At 42.4% G+C, this 8,644-nt stretch overlaps 1 pseudogene; it reads right to left on the reverse strand.

The window, feature by feature from the left end:
• Window positions 1–505: 505 nt before the first annotated feature.
• Window positions 506–8,317, reverse strand: LOC122148245 (annotated as a pseudogene).
• Window positions 8,318–8,644: the final 327 nt, after the last annotated feature.

The raw sequence follows: 8,644 nt of genomic DNA on the forward strand, positions 1-8,644 counted from the left end.
CACAATGAAATATGCATATAATGTACAGGGACAAATCCAAAACCCCGACATTTTAGGCAATTTAGAAATCCCGGCCAGTACATGTCTGGGAAAAAGTGGATGCATGTTCACACTAAGTACTCTAAACAACAGCATACATAATGCATCCCATAATACAATGTTTCTTGACTCAATTATATAATTTGTTATATTTGCCATTTTATACAGTACTGTATATTTACAGTTATACAGAAGGGTTGACAAAAAGACATGGCAACATGACTGACAACCAGAAGTGTCCAGATACTTTTTACCATAAATTTGAACATATTCTGAACATCTCTCTGTTTTTTTTTTTTTTCATTTCAAACATCATATTTGTGTGTGTGTGTGTGTGTGTGTGTGTGTGTGTGTGTGTGTGTGTCTTAGCTTGAGAAGTGTGCTTATGCTTTTTATCTTAAGAACATATTGCCATTTCAAGTCAAAATTCAAAGATCCAAGTGACACATCTATTTTTGTTTTTTTATTTTTTTTATTCAGTGTTTTTCAGTAATTGATCAGTAACTGGCAGCTTACATTACGAAATCTGATGGTTCAAACGGTTCTCATTACTGGACTATGAAGGACTGTTAAAAATGCGGCTCTATTTTACAGGTCTACTTAATTGAGCTGTAAAACTCTGTGGCTTCTTTCGCATGCATTTCCTTTTTCCACTGTGAAGAGTGTGTTTGTTCTAATATTTGTTTTTCATGGGTTTTGTGAACGAGAAATGCTCTCTGTTCTTGTAATCTTGTAATTACCTTGTTATAGACAACATGACACAAGAAAGCAATTCCAAGCTTTCCACAAGATGTCCACAATGTCATGTCCTTAACATTCTCTTTTACAAAGGCTGTTATGAAATTCACCTTCTCAGTTTGTAGGGACTCTGGATGTTTCCAATTTTGAAAGAAAGAAAAAGGAAAACAAATTACACCAATGTGTATTACTTCTTGTTAAATTGGAACAATATGCTGAAATGCAAAATCTTGTATTCCATGTTTACAATCATATTCACATTCTAAAAACATTTAAATGAGAAACAAATTAAGCACATTGCAAATGTCTCAGGGACTAATTATACAGTGAAAACAGGTACATGGTTTTCCTTACAAATAACTATAAAGTAGTTTCGCTGTTAATATACCTGTTAATGTCATCAGTCAAACTGTTTGGTTTCTTAAACTTGACTTGCAGCTTCTACAATAGATGTCTACATAAACCAGAGAGTTGTGAGATTTCACAGTGTGATAAAAACTTGCAAAGGTTATATTTTCTCTGAGAATGTCTACAAGGTTGTCCTTTTTTCAGAATAAATGATGAATGTTAACATTTTTATGAGTTATTCTATGCAGGGTCCTTAATGTACTTCATTACTGGTTGTGTAAACAAACCAGTTGCATTTGAGTTGATCACTGTTTAAAGGTCTTGTTAACCCTAAGAGTGATCAGGTAAATGTTTTAAATGTGGTCTTGTTATGTAGTGGAATACCCTCAGCCCCACGGAACTCAGCCGCAATGTCATCAAAAGTGCATCCTTTGGTCTCAGGAAGACGAAACATGGTGTAGGTGAAGGCAAGCAAGGCCATACACATGAAGAGGAGGAAGATGTAGGCCCAGCACATTTTCTGCACAAAAGAAGTTGATGAATTAAAGTTTAGGCTTAAGTAAACTATTACAGTATAATAGTACAATGTATATACTGTGTTGATCTTGTTATTGTGCTGAACACAAGAGATGCACATACCAGAAGAGGTGGAAAGAGCAGTGCTAGTAAAAACTTCCCTCCCCAGTTAAGCATGCTAGTGAAGGCCATGGCATTGGGACGGGCCGACTGGTCAAAAAGCTCAGCGGCAATGAACCAAGAGATTGGTCCGGGGCCCACTTCATAAGCTGAGATCAGAAAAAAAAAAAAAAAAAACCACCAGCACTTGAATATTACAGATGTCTGGAACGATGTCCTGAAAAGAGAGTAGAGAAGAGTAAAAGTCTCATTTCTGGAGTTTGAAAAACAAGAAGGATACTCAATCTCACCAGTATGGAATATGTGATGGTCATAAGTAAGTTGCACAGTGCTAATGATAGAAATCCAGCAAGCAACAATTTCCTGCGTCCCGCTTTCTCCACCAAAAAGAACTTGGAAAGAGAGAGAGAATTGTCCAAGAAATTATTTTATTTTTTAGTTAAATTACAAAAGCCTTGTATACAGTGCACAAAGTAACTTTTTCCTCAATAGAAAGAGAACCAAATAGCTATTTTGATGTACATTAAGACTACAGCCATATCAGAGTCCTAGAAATCATTTTTATTCTACATAAAGTGGGTTGCCCACTCTTGGTGGTCACCATGTTGACCACCCAAATTTTTGTTGCCTCAACACGTCTTTTTTTTTATTCATTCATTCATTCTAGCAGATAGAAAACAAAAAACAAGACCACTGTAGACTACTGAATCACTGTATAGGCCAGTAAAATAAATAAATAAATAAATAAAAATCTTGAACACATTGCACAGTGAAATCCTACAGCTACTTCTGAAATGGAATTATAATAGTGAAAATAATGAGAATCTTCCGAAAAGACTACAATCACCAATAACACTGACTTAACTGAAAATGAACATCATATAATGAATACTTACTGCTACTATGGTAAATGCCACATTAATGGCCCCCACCCCTAGTGTCAGATATTTGGCTTCATCAAAATTGGACTGGGCAAACAATTTTGTGGAATAATTAATGATCTGGAAGAAAAATAAAAGACATTGTAAAATGCTATTCTGGGCAGTTTTGCTGTATTTGCAAACCTCTGGGAGATTCCTTACACTGTATTTAGTGGTATAAGAAAACATGACTATTAATCAGGCAGTGTTGTACTCATATATCTTTAAAAAGAAAGCACATTCATCTTGTTAGAATTTGAGATCAGATTCTTGATTTTTCCCCCCTTGCTATTACTCAAAAGGTGTCAACTAAATCATATACAAAAGTAATTGTATAATCATACCAAAAACATCACTGATTATTGACACATTTTATATTCAATTATGACTAAGTTAAATACAAGTGTTTGTTCATTTGAGGACAAATGTCCCCCCAACTGAGCCTGGTTTTCCTTAAGGTTTTTCTCCATTTGTGTCATCTGATAGAGTTTGGCTTCCTTGTCACAGTCACCTTAGGCTTAATAAGTCTTCAAACGAGAACAAACCTCGAACTGAACAGAACTGGATGATGCCATTATTGTCTTCCTAAGACGCAAGTTGAATTTGTTTCATAATTGATAAATTTCGCAATCTCGCAGTGTTATTGAACTCAACTGAATCATTCCAGCTAAAAGTAAAACATTACTCTTCTGTAGAGCTGCTTATAGCTGAATTGAAACTAATTTCATAACTGATGTACTTTATATGCTTATTTAACTGAATTGAACCAACACTGAATTGATTTGTGCTCAATAATGACACTATTGTCTTTTTGTCTCCCATCCAAAACCTGTAAGCTGTCTGCAGCTCTCACTGCCAAAGCTTATAGTGTTACGGGCCATGCCGTCTTTGCCCTTGCATGTCACGGCTATCCTGGAAGTTTACCAAGCCAAGGCCTTAACAAATGCACAAGGTAGGTACTGACCTGAGGTCGATGCAGGAGCTGGGCAAAGCAACTGACTTCGCACTCTGGGCAACAAAATTCATGATATGGTCCCTCGGGAAGGCGATGTCCACTCTGGTGGTCCAGAGTGCAATCTCTGGCTCAGCCTGGTCGAGATGAGAGACATTAACAAAGTGCACTTTCTTGATGCTCCCATTTCTCAGGCTGGCCTGTGCTGCGATACTGTTGAGGGCTATGCCCAGCAGTTCTCGTCAGTACAACAGCAGACTGAGGACATACAGCACATCTTGCCCTGACGTGATCCTCCAGCTGCCATCGTTCCATCATGAGCCATGTCTTAGCCTGCTTTTCGCCGTGGACACCCTCCTGTGTCCTCCAAACTGGCTCCACCCTGTGCTGAGAAATCGTCGAGGCTGGCGCGTCAAGCCCCATGCAAGAGAGCGGTGCCCCTTGTGTTGCATCCAGCTGTCAAATCCTCTAGGAAGATGAAGTGGCGGCCCTGACACGAGCAACCCGGAAATGTGGGAGACAACTCTTCAGGAGGTGGCGAGGACAGCACCGCTCCTTCCCCCAGAGCAGGGCTGGGTGGAAAATCTGTTTCTTTCTGTTCTGCCGTTGGCTCGATGGACACCAGTAAACACATTGACAAAGAAAGACCAGTTTCCTTTTCCTCCGGGTTGCAAGGCTCATGGGTTGACAGTGAGTGACACACTGCTTCTTCACTCTCACCCACTACACCCCTATCGTAGGTGGCCAAGAGACTAAGGTTAGGAGATGCAACGCTTCTCCACGCATCTCTGGCCAGTCCTTCCGGGGACACGGGGAGTTTTGCTGTGATTACTCAGAACGCGATGCCTTCTGGGCCACCCAGCACATCTCCCTATTGCTGCACCACTGCGGGTATGTCGACTGTCCCTTTGGTGCCACCTGTACGGAGTTTGGGAGCGTGGCTTGTGCTGCCCAACCTGCCCTGCTGGCTCATTCAGACGGTTCTACTCAGTTATGTAATTCAGTTCACTAGGTGACCTTCCAAGTTCAACAGTGTTCTCAAGACTACAGTGGCAGTCCGAGACGCCTCTGTCTTGCACGAGGAGACTGCTGTCCTGTTGGCGATGGATGCATTTGAGCCAAGATATGGAAAAGGTTTTACAGCCCTTACTTTACAGCAGGGTGCCCTTGCCCCACTATGGGAAGTGGGCATCAGGATCTCGATGACTGGGTTATCATGGCCCGGTCACGAGAGGAGTTGTGCGATCACAGGGACCTGGTGCTTCGGGTTCAGGTCAACCGAGAGAAGAGCAAGCTCACCTTGACTGCTTTGGCAAATCAACTGTCTGGTGTTTCTGGTAGTGCATCTAGCCTTGCGGCAGTTCCGTCCGCTGCTGCTGGACAAGCATGTGTTGGTCCAAACGGTCAACACTGCGGCAGTGTTTTGTACATCAACCAACAGGGTGGTCTACGATCACGTCGCATGTCTCAACTCACCCTCTATCTCCTCCTCTGGAGTCAGACATGGCTCAAATTCCCAGGGAGCTCAATCGTGTGGCCGACGCACTCTCACAACAGCTCACTTTGCCTGGAGAATGGTGACACCATCCTCAGATGGTCCAGCTGATCTGGAATCGATTCGGGGAAGCTCAGTTGGACCTGTTTGCTTCCCACAAGTCCTCTCATGCCAGTTGTATGAGGAACAGGTCCTGTTGGTTGTACCTTACTGGCCCACCCGGACCTGGTTTCAGAACTCATGCTCCAGCATAGGTAGACACTATCACTCAGGCTAGAGCTCCCTCTACGAGGGGAGACTATTCTTTGAAGTGGAGTCTGTACACAAATTGGTGTTCTTCTCGCTGAGAACACCCCCCGAGATATTCGACTTAGAGTCGTGCTTTCTTTCCCGCAAGAAAGATCGCAGCACATCACGATGCAGTGGATTGGCTGGTCCCTGGGGAAGCATGACCCTGATTGTTACATTCCTGAGGGGTGCCAGAAGGTTGAATCCTCCTAGGACACCCCTAAAAACCCTGCTGGGATCTCTCTGTTGTCCTGGCTGGACTTCAGAGTGGTCCCTTTGAGCCACTCGATTCAGTTGAGCTAAAGTTCTTGTCTCTTAAGACAGCACTCCTGGTCACGCTCACTTCCATCAAGAGGGTTCGGGGACCTCCAAGCATTTCAGTAAGTAAAGAGTGCCTTGTGTTCGGGTCAGCCTACTCTCATGTTGTCCTGAGACCCCGGCCTGAATATGTGCTCAAGTTTCCCACCACTCCCTTCTGAGATCAGGTGGAGAACCTGAAAGCGCTGCCCCCGGAAGAGGCAGATCCAGCCTTGGAGTTGCTGTGTCCTGTAAGAGCATTACGCATATACATGGACTGCACCCAAAGCTTCAGTAGCTCTGAGCAGCTCCTCGTCTGCTTTGGAGGTCACCAGAAAAGGAAGGCTGTCTCCAAGCAGAGGTGGGCCCACTGGCCCACTGAAGGCGAGCTATGCCCCCTGGGGGTGAGAGCTCACTCTACTCGGAGTGTTGCCTTCTTCTGGGCGTTGGCGCACAGCGCCTCTCTGGCAGACATCTGCCTGAGTAGTCTGACACCAGGCCCAATACTGGTGTTAGCATGCCCGGAGTCCCGGTCAGACCCTGTACTGGCTAGGTGTCCATATGGCTTGATTCCCTACGGGTAATCCTATATGTGTATTCTTCCATGGTAGGACCTGCCTCAGAGACCCATTCCATATGTAGTACTGCCCCCTGGGTCAGACCATATCATTATTTCCACATCACCTCCCTACGGGTAGGATGTGGTCTCCATAGCAACCTTTCTTAAGGCTCACTTCCCCATCGTTCTGCCAGACTGAAAGAACAAATAGGAAAGATTTGAAGCAATCTTTCACTAAAGGTTGAAATCCCTTCCAAAATCTTTTTTGTGGACAGAACAGCAGCATGGCCTTCTCCAGCAGCGATGTACTCACCATTTGGTCCCTTTCAGTTCAAAAGTCAGTTCAACCTTTGCGTTGCTTTGTCTTGACACGCATGGCTTGTCAACAATTGCAGCGCCACAGGGTTGTGACAGTTTTTTCCATAGACTCCTAATGCCACCACAACATAACTCGTAGTGACTGACAGATAGGGAATGTCTCGGTTACGTACGTAACCCTTGTTCCCTGATGGAGGGAACAGAGATGTTAGACTCCCATGCCACAACCTTGAGTCACTCGCTGTTGCCGGGACATGTTCTCGGTTCCTCAGCGTAAAACCTAATGAGTGGATGCACGCTGTCGCCTTATATACCCATGTGCAAGGGGAGTGGCTCAGTGTGCAAAATCCACTAGCCAATTTTCATTGGAGTTTTCTCTTAAACTCAGAGATGATTGAGCTCCCAAGTTAGACTCCAAATGTCATCACATCATAACGTCTCCATTCCCTCCATCAGGGAATGAGGGTTACGTACGTAACAGAGACGTTATGTAATCAGATTACTTTTTTCAAATAACTATTGAAATAAAGCAAAACGTTTAAATTCACAACAAAAACATATAAGCAAGCCCAGCCCAGGTGACAAAAAAGTAACACAAAAGTAATGTAATGCATTACTTTCCATAAAGTGTAACTAAATAACACAATTAGTTACTTTTTTATAGAGTGATGCAATATTGTGATGCATTACTTTGAAAAGTAACTTTCCAGAACACTGCTTGAATAAACTGATTTTCAGCCCTATGTATTGAATTTTCATTACCATCATACTCATGGAAATATGGAAAGAGGCCTTCATGATGAATATCTCTATATACTGTAGCCTAGGAAAACAAGTTGTATTGTGAAATACCATCATTATTAGATCATATATTGCAATTATGGACATTCAGGCAAAGGAAAGATTTTTCAATTGGAACACCAACCACATTGAATCCAGATAACTGGCTGCCCAGGTTTATGATAAGCACAAGGATTATCGGCTGCCTGTAGCGTCTCTTCCTGAGGAATTCTCTCACAGTCACTCCTCCTTCACTATGGGCTGCTTCCTCTCTCATCTCCTCCATTTCTTTCATCACCATCTCTGGATTTCCCCGAAGTCTTCTCAGGGCTGATAATAAAAATAAAGATGCTGGATCGAACTTCTCGTCACTTTAGCTTTTACAAGTTTACTTGTGTTTTAATTGAGTCATAAGTCATCTTTCTAGCCAAATAGAACTGAGATTAACTCACCCGCCTCTGCTTCTTTTTCTTTGCCCCTGTTGATGGAGAGGTAACGCGGGCTTTCAGGGCAAAAAGGAAGGCTCACATACTGGAGCATTGCAGGAATAAGGGAAAGAGACAACATCTAGGAACAGTATTTCTCCGGGCCCAACACCGTTTCCAAGCCCACCACCTGAGATATACACACAACAAACCATCAGGCTTGCATTAATGAGATCCAGGCCTTAGTTATTTACAATTTATGTAACAATTAAGGACAAAGCTGGAAACAAAATGGAAGCAGGTGTGTCTCACCATGCCCAGCAGAATGCCTGTGGCGAAAGAGACCTGATTCAGAGTTGCAAAGGCACCATGGAGATTTGTAGGTGAGACACCTTGGATGTACAGTGGGTTTAGGCTCATCACCAGGCCGCAGAACAAGCCAAAGATCAGCCGACTCACAATAGTCACTTCAAATGATGCTGTGACTTTGCTCATGAACATGAGAGAACTTATTCAAAATATACATATATTTTAAATAACACTTATTTACTGTACAGCTGTGGGTTGGCCACTTTTAGGCATAGGTGAGGTTTTCCAAAGTATTTTCATGTTTGATTTTTCTGATAACATATTTGAAGAAGTTAAATTATTAAAGTGTCTTTAACTACCCGTAAAAGTTATCTTTATCAGTATTTATTATACAAAGCTATTTCATGTGTACACTTATTTTGTCCTCGTCAAGCTCTTAATGTTATTTGGGTTATGGGACAAAAATGACAAACAAGTAGATTTTTTAATTATTATTTTTTTTTTTTTTTTATGGGGGCAGAAAGAACAACAATATAGATT

Source organism: Cyprinus carpio, chromosome A17, assembly GCF_018340385.1.
Source record: "Cyprinus carpio isolate SPL01 chromosome A17, ASM1834038v1, whole genome shotgun sequence".
In the NCBI taxonomy this organism is placed as follows: domain Eukaryota; kingdom Metazoa; phylum Chordata; class Actinopteri; order Cypriniformes; family Cyprinidae; genus Cyprinus; species Cyprinus carpio.